Source organism: Microcebus murinus, chromosome 17 (genome assembly GCF_040939455.1).
Source record: "Microcebus murinus isolate Inina chromosome 17, M.murinus_Inina_mat1.0, whole genome shotgun sequence".
Taxonomy (NCBI): domain Eukaryota; kingdom Metazoa; phylum Chordata; class Mammalia; order Primates; family Cheirogaleidae; genus Microcebus; species Microcebus murinus.
The window spans coordinates 17,906,949-17,921,051 of record NC_134120.1 but is presented as its reverse complement, the minus strand read 5'-3'; positions in this window follow the sequence as shown (position 1 = coordinate 17,921,051).

Sequence of the window (14,103 nt, the reverse complement as noted above, 5' to 3'; positions counted from 1 at the left end):
TTGGAATTGCCCCTAAAATGAATGATTACATAGTGGTTATATTTTATTAATAGAGTCTTTGCATTGAGAGACATACACTGGAATGTTCACAGATGAAATTTAAAATAAGAACGACATCTAAGGATTCATTATAATTCATTTCTCAGCCTCCCTTCTCTACCTCATCTGGTCTTACCTTCTTCCAGCTTCTAGATTTAGCTTCCTATATGTTGGTTTTAATTTTTTAAAAATTGACTTGATTGTTCTGTGATTATTAAGTTTTTAGAGTTCTTTGTAGATTCTGGATAAATGTCTATTGTCAGATATGAGATTGCAAATATTTCCTCACAGTATGTGGCTCATATTTTCATTCTCTTAACAGTATCATTTTAAGAGCAATTTTTATTTCAGTGAAGTCCAATTTATCATGTTTTGCTTCTATGCATTGTGCTTCCAGTGTGTGTCTAAGAAATCAAGGCTTAATCTAAGGTCACAAAAATTTCTCCTATATTTTCTTCTAGTAGTTTTTTTATTTTCAAGTTTTATATGTATTTCCATGATCCATTTAAAGTTCATTTTTACATATGATACATATACATATTCAATTTTACAGCACCATTTGTTGAGAAACTATTCTTTCTCCACTGAAATGTCTTTGCACCTTTCTCAAAAATTAATTGACAGCAGACTTGTGGATCTATTTCTGTACTCTCTATTCTGTTTCATTGATCCACTTATGTATATTTATGCCAATTCTACCCTGTCTTGAAAACAGTAGCTTTATAATAAGTCTTGAAATGAAGTAATGTAAGCTCTCCAACTTTATTCTTCCTTTTAAAAGTTGTTTTGGCTATTCTAAGACTTTGCATTTCAATTATGGATTACAGAATCAGCTTTTCAATTTCTGTAAAAAACCTGCTGTGGTTTTGATTTGAGTCACAATGACTCTATAGATCAATTTGAGGAGAATTAAAATATTAACACTATTAAGCCTTCAAGTCCACAACAATGGTATATCTCTCTGTTTACGTATTTTTTATTTCTCTCAAAATGTTTTGTAGTTTTAGTGTACAAGTCTTTCATATATTTTGTCAGATTAACCCATAAGTATTAATATTTCAGGTTTTCTGATGCCTTTGTAAATGGTATTTTTAAAATTTCATTTTCTGATTTGTCATTGCTAGAAACAGTTGATTTTTGTACGCACATTTTGTAGTCTTGCTAAATTCACATATTAATTCTAGCAGCTTTCTTGTAGATTCTATAGAATTTTCTTCAGATGTGATCTTTTTACTTTGCAATGTGCATTTTGCTCATTTCTTTTTCTTGCCTCATTACATTCAGTAGGGCTCTGGGACAATGTTGAATAGAAGTGATGAGAGAGGACATCTTTGCCATACTCCTGATCTTTGGGGAAAGCATTCAGTCATTAAACATTAACTATGTTGTTAGCAATAGGTTTTTCATAGATACTCTTTATTAGGCTGAGAAAGTTCACTACAATCATCTGTTTGCTGAGAGTTTTATGAGGGATGGATATTGAATTTTATCAAATGCTTTTTCTGCATCTATTGAGATGATCCTATGATTTTTCTTTATATGACTGTTAATATGATCTATTAATATTACATTGATTGTTTTTTCAATGTTAAACAAAGCTTGCACCCTGAGATAAAATATACTTAGCTATGATGTAGTATTCTGTGTATATATTGTTATATTTGATTTGCTAAAGCTTCAAAAGAATTTGTTCACATATGCTTATGAGGGATATTTTTTTCAGCTTTCTTTACTTGTAATAGCTTTGCCTGGTTTTGGTATTAAGGTAGTGCTGGTCTTAAAGGATAAGCTGGAAAGTATTTCATCCTCTTCAATTTTCTGAAAAAAGTTTGTGTAAAATTGGTATTTTTTTCTTTCTTAAATATTTACCAAAGGTTCACAAGTGAAGTAATCTTGTCCTGGATTTGCTTTTTGGAAAAGTTTTCAAATATATTCAATTTCTTTAATAAATATGGGAGTTTTCATGTCATGTATTTTTTTTATTGAGTAAGCTTTGGTTGTTTGTGCCTGTCATTGAACTTGAGCTACTGTAACAAATGCCATAAACCTGGGGGAGTGGCTTACAAACAGCAGTAATTTATTTTCAAAGTTCTAAGGTCTGAAAGTTTGAGATTTGTTTGCCAGCATGGTCAAGTTCTGGCAAAGGTCCTTTTCTGGATTATAGATTGTTGCTTTTCTTTATTTCCTCATATGACAGAGAGGAAATAAATTCTCTTATGACACTTACAAGGGTACTAATTCCATTCATAAGGACTCCATCCTTTTGACTTTAGCTGATACTAATTATCTCCCAAAGGATGGAGCCCTTAATAGTCTTTCCTCTGAAATCTATTTTGCTTGATATTAATATAGACGCCCCCTCTTCCGTTTTTGGATTAGTGTTAACATTATTTACATCCTTTTACTTTTAATCTAGTTAAGTCTTTATGTTTAAAGCTCGTTTCTTTTAGACAACATATGGCTTGGTCTTGCTTTTATATCCAATGTGAAAATGTCTCCTGAAGTTATACCATTTACATATAAGGGGTTGTTGATATTGTTGGGTTTATAACTACCAACTTTCTGCTTGTTTTCTATTTGTTTCAACTATATTTATTCTTCTTTCCCTATTTTTTGCCTTTGTGTAAATCAAGTATTTTTGTGATTTTATTTCCTGTCTTTTATTAGCTTATTAGATATAACTTGATAAGTATGTGCGTGTGTGTATGTTTAGTGGTTGGTTTAGAGTTTCTGGTGTTCTTATTTCTTGTGTAAATCTAGATTTTAATCCAGTATCATTTTTTTTCACCCTGAAGTAATTCTTTTCATGATTTCGCAATGCTGATCTTCTGGTGATTAATTCTTTTGGCTTTCACATATTTAAAATTCTTTTTTTCAAACTTCATTTTGAATGATGTCATGTCATCAGTGGATATAAAATTCTATGTTGAGAGCTCTTTTCTCTCAGTATGTCAAAGATGTTGCTCTACTCTCTTCTGGCTTTGCATTTTTTTCCAATAAGAAATTTGTAGTTGTTCTTATTTTTATTTTGTGCTTTGGTGTAGTTTTCTTTCAATTTCTTATACTTGGGTTAGTTGACTTTCTTGGATAAATGGGTCTATAGTTTTCAAATTTGGGAAACTATTAGCCATATTTGTTAAAATATTTTTTCTGTTCCTTTCTGACTCTATTCCCTTTGAGTGCTCCAAGTACATGTATATTAGACTAGTTAAATTTGTCCCACAGGTCACTGATATGATATTCATTTTTTTAGTCCTTTTTCTTCCTTATTTTATTTATGTTTGGATAGTTCCTATGACTGTGTCTTTGAGTTAACTTTGAGGTTACTAAGGCTTTTTTTTCTGTGGCATGAAAAGTAGTTGATGTGTTTCTGTAAAAGAAAGAATACTACCTGTCTCTAGCTCATGCAGATCTCCATGAGAGTGTTGTGTATAAGCAAAACACAGCACAAGTTGGATCTTATGTCCCCCTCACACCTTCTTCTACAAGATCTATATAAAGCCAGACCCTATTTTGTAGTACAGAAACCACACCATCCTATGTTGGGGCCCTCTATGCCCCACAATCTATGAATAAAACAATGGATACAAGCCGTTGTATGGGGAAGCCTCAGAATTTTAAAGAAAAAGACATTAGTATTTAAACTGTTCCAGAGCCTAGAAAAAGAATGAAAACTTCAAAATTACTTTTATGAAAAGCATACATATCAATATCAAAGGTCAAAAACAAATCCATATATGCACATGCAATGAAATTGCCAATGATCTTACAAAAAATTAATGCAAAATCCAAAATAAAACACCAGAAATAGTTCCTAGCAGCACATTAAAAGAATAATATGGCATATGAAAATGGAGCTTATTTCAAGGATGCAAAGATGGTTCAATATGAACAAATTTATTAGTGTAATTATAATAGATTAAATGATAAAAGCTGTATCATTCTCCAAAAAAGATGCTGAAAATGCATTTGATGAAATTCAACATTCATTCCTGATTAAAAAAAATTCAATAAAGTAGGAATAGATGGATATTGTGGTAGTATGATAATCACAGCCTCATATATTTTAACCTCAAGCCAACATCATTTGTAATGATAAATAATTGCAATTAAAGTCAGGTACAAGGTAAGAATTCACATGACCACCAATGAACCATAAATTAGAGGAATAACAATTGGAAAGAATAAAATAAAATCATTATATATGGATTATAGTGTTATATTCCTATAAGATAATCACATAAAAATTATAAGGAAAATAAATCACTAAGTTAATAATATTAAAAGAAAACAATAGACAGTGTATACATGTAAGTGATAAACAGGAAATATTTTAGAAGAAAAGTTGATTTCTAAAAGTTTATTCATAAAAATTAATTAGAAAAGTTTATTTCTACGAATTGTAAATTGCATTTCCAATAGCAACAGAAATAATAAAAATATTTAAAAATCAACTGAAAGAGAAATGAGTAAGAGCTGGACAAAATAATGCTTTAGAATGCTATGACGAAGCATAAAAGGAGAATGAAAAAAAGGATGAGCATTTTTTTCTTGTAAGAATTAGTATTCTACTAATACAAATTTCTTGTAGGAATTAGAATTCAGTATTAACATATGATAATTCTTCCTAAATTAATCTGTATGTTTATCTCAGTAAATACATAAGCAGGATTAATTTTAGGACTAAATGTGATAAATTAAGGTTTATATGAAAAATGGATTGGCAGGAATAATCAGTGAAATTTTGAGGAAAGAAAAGAGGAGTAATTAAGGAAAAGTAGATCTACCAGTCATCAAATCATATTATAAAACTAAAATGATTAAAACAGTATGGCACTGACACATAGATATTAGTGAGGCTGTCTTGTGGAGAAAGAAACATACAAACTGCTGCTGGGAGTAGTGCCTATTACTTTTGTGAAGGGCAATGTAGCAATATCAATTACAATTTTAAAACCATGTAGCTTTTGCTAGAGCAAATCTACTGTTAGATATTTACCTTACAAATACATTTCCACAGGTATGAAATAGTTTAAAATCAATACTATTCATGATAGCATTTTTAAGTAGCAATGGACTGGAAATAATGTAAATTTCAATGATGGTGAACTGGTTAATTAATTTATAGTAAATCCATGCAACAGAATTCTAAGCACCTATTAAAAACAATGAGGCTATTCCATATATGATACTATATCTAGTTAAGTGAAAAAAAGTAAAGTATAAGGCATTATGCATAGTATGATTATTTGTGAAAAACAAAATAATTTGCATGATCATATACTGATATATAAAGATTATCCCTGGAAGAGTAAAGAGAAAACAGGGAATAATTGTTACGTCTGGTGCAGGGAACTGGGTGGTAGAAGGACTTCAGCTGAAGATTAATTTATCATAGAACATTCATATACTTCTGTTGAATTTTGTGTCATATATTTGCATTACCTAAGTTAAAAAATAAATTATTCAAATTAATAGGCTAGAGAATAATGCATTCATTAGGCTACCTTATGTAGAACCTCATTTATTGTGTATCCCAGAATATCAGAAGGCTATGTATAGAAAACTGCCTTGATATTTTTATTCATTTATTTTTAGTGTAAATGATCATATCATGCTCTATTCTAGATATGTAAGTTAACCTTCATTCTCCCAAGAGCATCTGAGCTCTTATTTCTTCCCAGGATTCTATTAATCTTATTGAAGCTGCTCACAGCAAGTTACAGAAACCAGCACTTTGGCTAGTTTTTCTTAGGACAGACAGATCTCAACCATCTGAACCTTTATATTTAATATGTATAAGTCAACCATTATTTGACAAAAGATTTCTTAATATTAAACCTGTACAGGGCAATGTAAGGCAAACTAAAACCTCAAAGTATTTTCATGGTATTTCAATCCTAAATCACAAGGTGTTCCTGTGGGATGCTCTCCTGTCCCCATTTGGAGCTGAGAGGAGTGCAGTTCTCAGAGTGAGGTCTCCCCTGAGCTGGACACAAAGCCAGGAGGAGCCCTGTTCTCAGTGGATGTCAGGGAGCCGCCTCCAGCAGAATTAGAGAGAGATTGATTTCCACAGTGGCAAAATGTAAACAAAATTCTTTGCTCCACTGAGAGAAGCCCCCAAAAGGAAGTAATTCACGGAAAAAGGTAATTACCAATTAAATAGTAAACGTGCTACTTGGCCTGTAAGAAGAATTAAATATATTTACACTTCAAAAAGAAGCAATTAGTGGTAGTTGATTCACTAAGGAAAGTGCCAGACCAGGACAGAGGAAAGAGTGTAAATAGATAAAGACAGAGAGATTTATTATTAAATTAAAGTCCCTTAATTACTGCAAATGTTAAATATGCAGTTTTCTGACATTTAAATGATGCTTTTCACCAAAATGAAAATGAATTGTCCACTTTGGATTCCCACTTCTTAGGCAGCATGTAAATGTCAGTCCTAAATTAAAGTTAACTAGTTTCTGCCGTACATTCTTTTAAAAAAATTAATTAGAATCAATAAACCATTTTCTTAAAAAATTGAAGTCTCTAAAGTGTTTTAGTTCAAACATTCAGCCAGTTCTTTGAAAGGAAGGAAATGATCACAGATTCCCCCAGGTTTGGGTGTAAGGAGAGATCTCTGTTTCCAAGGTACCATCTGTGAGCCAAGACCAACCCAGGGAGAGAACTGCACATTCCCAGCCAATGCCTGTGCCTTCTTCACCTGCTCCCTCTTCCCTGGTCTTTCAGTCTCCCCATGAAATTAAAGATTTGTTCCTGTAACTAGAAGTATATTTCTTTTTAGGATATAATATAGTTAACCTTTTGTGAATCATCTACTGTTTCCTAAGAGCTTAACATACACTTCCTTATTTCAACCTCATGAAAGCCCTCCATAGTAAGTTTTCTGATCATTATTTGATACAACCCAGATAGGATGGCTGACTTTCACATGTCCAGAGGCTTAGAAAGAGCTAGGATTCAAACTGAGGTCTCTCTGCCGCAACACAATACTGCCATAATAAAAAAAAATGGAAGAAAGAAACAAGAAAGAAAGAAAAGAAGAATAAAGAAACAAAGAAAGAAAAAAAAAAGAGAGCAATAATATTAAACTTAGAAATTAAAAAAAAAAAGCCCTCTTAATCATAACTTTAAAGAGTATTGTTGTCATTTTAGGATGTTTCTGGCTGTGTAGTGTCCTAACTTTTACCCTAGAGATGCTGGAATGTAAATTGCTATCTGCCTTAGTCTGTTCAGGTTGGTATAACAAAGTACTATAAACTAGACAGCTTATAAACAACACAAATTTACTTCTCATAGCTATGGAGGCTGGAAGGCAGAAATCAGGGCACCAGCATGGTCTGGTTCTATTGAGGGTCCTCTTTCGGGTTGCAGACTGACAACTTATTACTGTGACTTCATATTGCAGAAGCTACAAATCTCTCTGGGGTCCCTATTATAAGGACATTAATCCCATTCATGGGAACTCCATGTTCATGACCTAATTATCTCCCAAAGGCCCCAATTTCTAATATTACCACATTAGGGGTTAGGAGTTCAACATACAATTTTGGGCAGGGGATCGGGTCCTCCACTTCCAGCTTAAATTGTTCTATGTCTTCACTGAACCCCAGAAATGCTTACAACTCCATATGTGTTTATTGAGTGCCAGACACTGTGCTACAAACTGTGGGGATCATAAACTTATTAACATGAGTATTTCCAACCGTTCCCCTCCTGCACTGGATATTAATGAGGAAGCAGGGGTACAGTGATCGAGTACTTTAAAAACACTAACTAATCCTTGCCCACCAGCATTCTTTTTTTGCACGACATCATGGAGCCTTTATATGTCAATGTGCAGTGGGAATCTTTGAAAAGAAAGAGGCAATATGTAAGAATTTCAAAATTTATATGACATAGAAACTATTTTGGAGAATCCTTATGTGAATAATGTCTAATCAAACATATTAGGAAATTCTGGAATGGCAATAGAAGCTATGAATGTAAAAGAAAGGAGGAATACTTTGAGAAAATCTGATAAAGGCAGTAGGAATTTAAATAGACATAGCAAGAATTTAAATAGATAAGAGCAAAAGGTAGAAGGCAGTGGAGAAGGAGAAGGCAGATCAGTAAAGCCAAAGTTTTTTAAAAAAATATTTCAAATCATTGTCACAAACTATATGTAGCAAACATTCCCCCAAAAGAAATCTTACATAGCACTGTTAGATCATAGCATATTGGGATCGCAATATCCTCATTTTTAACATAATATTCAATAAAATAGAAGAAGTGGCTTCAAGTTACATAATAGATTCCAATATGGAAATCCACTTGCCTCCAGAGTTTACAACCAAGAAAGTCTACAAGGTGCTGGTCATTGTCAGAAACAAAATTGCAAATTTTATCCCACATGTAGTACATTTACAATTGAGATATCATGGGCTATTTCTGACCTATCTACCTCAAGGAAGAGATAAAAAGCTAATGACACTGAGAAGAAGGTAAATAGAATTGTCAAGAGCATACATCAACTTTATATGAGGCATGAAAAAGATAGAGAAGAAAGTTTATATATCAATATTTATAAAGTACTTGCTATTACTTTATAAGGGGTAAAGAGAATGGTGCCTTCCCCCTCTAAAGTTCAAGTTTGTTGTAATGAACTCACAATAGACAGATTTAACAAGAGGAAATGCATATAAATTTATTACAATGAATCAGCATGGGAACCATACAAAAGATGAGACTCAAAGAAGGGTCAGATGGCTAAAGCTTAAATAGTGCCCTCTTCACAGAGGAGATGGAAATGGGGGAATGTAGGCAATTTTGAGGGGTAGTAAATGATTTTTAGGGAATCGAATGAGCACAAATAACAGACAATGGACTGGGACAAAGTTCCTCTGAGCTCTGCAGGAGGTAGTGACAGACAGCAGAAAGGTGAGGGGTACAAATTCACTGTCAATAAAGTGTCTTACTGTGAAGTGAAACAAAATATTAAGGCTCCCCCTGCTCCCCACCAATGTAATGGACCCCCTCTTGGCCAAGGAGACCCCAGAAATATCCAAAATCTGAGTTACTGGCCATGAGAAGAGAGGTCAGACATGCCTTGTCATGCCCTCTTCCCTTTTTGGAGATATCCTTTGTAACTCATTAACAGGCCGATGGCTATGCAAGGCAAAGCTTAAACCACACCTGCAGGCCCTCAATTTGCTTAACAGATCACTTAAGTCTAAGCCCAGTGACTTGTCTCTGATTAACAGACTTCCTTATCTTAAACATTCCAAGTCTTTAGACAAAGTGTCGTTTCTTTAACCAATGGCAAATCAAAGAATCTTTAAACCCACCTATCACTTGTAATCCTCCACTTTGGGATGACCTACTTTTTCAGGCCAAATCTATATACACCTTCCATGTATCGATTTATAGCTTTACATGTAATTCCTGTCTCTCTAAAATGTATAAAACCAAACTATGACACAACCACAGAGAGACCACTTGCTCAAGGCATGGCTCTCCGGACCACGGTCACACATACTCAGCTAGTAATAGACCTCTTCAGATTAATCTACAGAGTTTGTGTTCTTTTCCATTGACGTTATTATACAGATAATGTCACCCAGGTAATCTCTTGAAGTTGTCCTTAGAAAGTCCTTACAAAGATAAAAAGTCTGTCTGGGTGTGATGATGACTTTTAGTTTCTTTTCTTCTCTGGTGGTTAATCTTTCCTGGTTATTTGATGAGATTCTTAGGGAAGGGGATTTTAAGACAATTGTAATTTTTTTGGAAGATTTTCTCAGTCAGATAAGGAACCTTCCAGAGAGAGCTCCTCCCTGCACTCCAGGTGGGCAGAGGGGAAGGGCAAGAGAAGGTTATAAAGTCCTTGGCTCTGAGGCAGCTTCCAAGGCCTTCCAGTTTCCTTTAATGTAAAAGTGCTCAGTATGCTAAAGAACCACACTTTGGGGTATCATTCCCTGAGCCCCAACTCTCTACCCAGGGCTCTGTGATAAAATAAAATCCTAAAAATATCAGTGGAACATCAGTTTTCACATCGAATCCTGGAATAGAAAACTTTCTTCTCTTTCATTTTTTCTTGAAGCTTGAAAAAATTGCTTTAGGGAAAATAAAAGGAACTCTTATTTATACAAGCCAACCTAAATGCAAAAAAGCTTATTTTTCTAAAGGATTTGTCAAAATCTGTTTTATGGTGTCAATAGTTCTTAAATTTAAAAAAAGAATTCCATGGTTCCTTCATTTGGAATCCTTTTCCGGGGACTTTGATATGCTGTACCTCTGATTCTCTACATGATTTTGCTTCTAAATATTCCCAGTGAAGTAGAAATTATTTGTATATTTAAGTTCTGTTATGTATCACTGAAATCTGAAGGAAAAAACACATTTTTTAAATGTTTAACAGCTCATCAAGTGCCTTTACACACACTCTTTCATTTGGTATCCTCACAACAATCCTATTGTCGGGACTGTTGTCCTGGTTCTTTGGCTCTTTGCTTGGAAAATTCACAAGCATGGCTGGTGCTTGTGAATTTTTGTCTGGAGTGACCACAGACAGAAAGCAATTCCACACAAACAGCTTTTATTGCAGAAAAGAAGGGAGCTATACAAAGTGAGAATATGTTCTAGAGAGGAACGGGTCAGTCTCCACGAGTGGGAAAAGATGTTGAGGATTCTCAGGTGGTTTCTTTTGATTGGCCTGGCCTGGGGGCGGGCTTATGGGAGGTGTGTGATGTTACCAGATCATTGGTATAGATAGATGATTGACAGGTGTTGTTATAACGAAGTTGCAGCTCCACAGGTGTGTGCACCTCAAAACCTCAAGTTCCTGCTCTTTGCAGTTGTTAGCTGCATTTTTCTACAGTCCCTTCCCGCCACGACTTCTCCACCCCTAGGAACCACCCTGCTGGCCTGTATCTGCCACCTGCAGATTTGGTCCCTGCCTAACACTTATCAGGTAGATATTACTAGAAATAGCTAGTTATTCTGCTAAGATTACACAGCTCATAAGTGAAGAGGCCAGAACCTAATTGTAAGACTTTGAACTACATATTTTGTGTTCTTTCCATTCCAATCATTCTTTATAAGCTTAAACAAGAGAACTTAGAGCCCCTAGGCTTGTTCAGAAACTGCCCTGAAATTTTCCATTGCTGCTCTTTATTTAAATTTCTTAATACATGTCTAAGAGAAACCCAAAATCTTCCAGCGGTCAGCTTAGGTACCCCATAGGTTCTGCTTTATGCAATCACATAATACAGAATTTCATTCTCAGCTATACTCCAAGGAGTATAGTAGAATTTGAACAATAAGTGATCATCACCCTGCCTCCTTTTTATTGGGTTTAGAAAAAGTCAAAATGACTTTGACAGAGCAAATTTTTCCCTTTTAACTTTTAAACCCATGTGCACTTTAAAGGGAATTCAATCCACATGTTTCTAAGTCATTTGCACTTAATTCATCAAATGTTGTTTGGTAAAAGCTATTTGGTTTCCCAGAAGTCTTAGGACACTTTTGTTTATAGGATTTTAAAGCCCCTCTTTCCTTGAATTAGGAAGTCTCATTTTATAAGTTTCTCCCCTGAACTTAAGCCACAAATGACTCAAACTTAGGATCCCTAATCCTGGATTTCCTAGGGAACGTCTCCCAGATGATCCTTGAAAGGTTATTCTTTACTTGGCTTCCATGCGATAATGCAATATCACAAAAATAGAATTCTATCTTTCCATTTAGACTTGTCATTTTTGCTGTGGATGCAGACAATCTCAGTCAATAGCTGGGCCTCCTTACCTTTGCAGGATTAACCACAAAACATCTTGTTCTTGAAATCAATTCTCCATTTCTTCAACAGTCTTCCTAATTTTCTTTTCCAACATTTCTTAAACAAAGCTAGCCATGTTGATAGCCAACATAACTGGCTATTGACAAATCAGTTCCTTCTAAAATTCTCATTCTTGCTTTTGAGACTAGACTAAAATAGCATTAAAAAGGGGGAAAGAAAAACCAGAAACCAGGTGGTTTTGCTGCTTAGAAAAATGACAACTGAATTTTTGTCACAAAATTAAGAGTTTGACATCTTTCATAACTGAGCATGTTCAGAAAGTCTAAGACAAGATAACTTGGGATGTAACAGTATTAATATTTATATTAAAATGGCTATGAATTTAAGGTAAATTGCTGGTATCATATGCCAATAATTAATAAGGATCTTTTCTATGACATTTTTATAAGGCCATTGGGCAAAATTCTTTAGACAATCCTTCAACATTATAATGATTAGGATGAATTGATCAATGCTAGCATTAATTAATATTATCATTAATGAAATTTATTATTTATTTATTAGTTATTTGACATATTCTAGAAACTGTAGTATCTCATTTTGTTCTCACAGTTACCCTGTGAGATAGATGGTATTATATGATTGTGGCCAGAAATTCCAATGGGAATGCCTTGTGTGGGTCTCTTGTAGAGAGATATCTTATTGTCTTCATTAAGGAATAAAATACTTTAAGTAAGAGAATGGACCTCAAGCGTAGAAGTTATTTATCTAAGGCATTAAAATTTTTAGAAAGTTTCAATTGGAGGAATTGTCGATGAATTTCTCAAGGTATTTGCTAAGGATCAGGAAAATTTATAACAGAGAGACAGAAAACAGTCTAGAAATAAAAGCTTTGTTCTAAGAAAACAAGTGAAATAGCCTGAATAGATAAGCAATGTGTTCTCACATTAGCTTTCAACAGACATTAGTCATTCATTAATACATTATCTGTGGCCAATTCTCTTCCAATTCTTCCTCCTTTTCTCCACCACATTCTAGTTGCTAAGGAAGAAAAGATCATCTTTGTTTGGCTAATGTGCCAACTTGCTTTGAATGAGGTATGGGGAGGAGCAGAGGGGAGGAGCTAAATTTCAGGGACAACAGAATAGGAAATTGTAGATCCTATGGGGAAAACAAGGTGGTAGGAGATGAGAAATAGGGCAAGAACACCAACTTTGGTGGGAATAGCAGAAATGTCTAATCAGGAATAAGAATTTTATTTTCTGGATGGTGTTTGATGTGAACCTTCTTCCCACCCCTCCATGAGATGGTGAGTAAAAACTTTTTGTCGCATACATCATGGAGTTGGAAATTTAGCCTGCCTTCTTGTGGGGAATTCCGCTTTAAGCCAGGTGGGACTAAGAATAGAGGCTGTTCGAGTTGTGCCATGCACACAGGAGTTACAAGTTCATTTAACATATTTATCAAGTACCAAGGTCTGTATGAGATACTGAGGATACTGTGTGAATAAAAACATCATTTCTGTCCCCAAGAAATTTACAGCCCATGTGAAGGACATGGGCATATAAGAATGCAAATCTAATACAGCATGTGAAGGGTTAAGAAGTAGGTCAATGTGGGGTGTGTCAGAAGATCAGAGGAGAATGCTGCCCCCATAACAACAAGTACAGATGCAAGAAATGTGAACAGTGGTGGTAGAAAGGCAAGAGAGAGTTTGAATCCTTACATGAGAAAACTCTCCGGAGACTAGGAGGTTGGCAATAGGTTTAGAGGCCTCTAGTGAAGTTTTAAATTTTCCATCTTGGAGAATCAGAAAGAACAACTAAGAATATACATGAAACTTGTTACCAGCCCAAAGGGAAGATATAAATCGCACTCTTTTATGACATTTTTAGAAATTTTTAGCAACCACAGAGTAGATATGTAAAATGCTGCTCCCACCCTCTGTGGGTTAAAAAAAATACCGTTAATCGAGAGGAATTTCCCCTGTGCCAAGAGAGGGTATGTGGAGGGCTTAGGCCATGGCCTAGGGCTTGGGAAGGCTGGTTTGTTCTCCTTGTGTTTTCTCACTGTGGTGACCAAACTAAAAGTTGGGCTCTGAAAGAGTCCCGAAAGCCCATTCGTCTCCTTGTTGATCTATAACCCAACACAATAAAATCTCATAATTCAACACTGACCAGGAACAAAAATACCTACTGTTAAGGTTTGTGAGGATCTCCATCACTCCTTGATTCTGTGTGTTGTTAACGAATGAGGCCGCCATGGAAACCCAATGTGAAGAGTTGGGC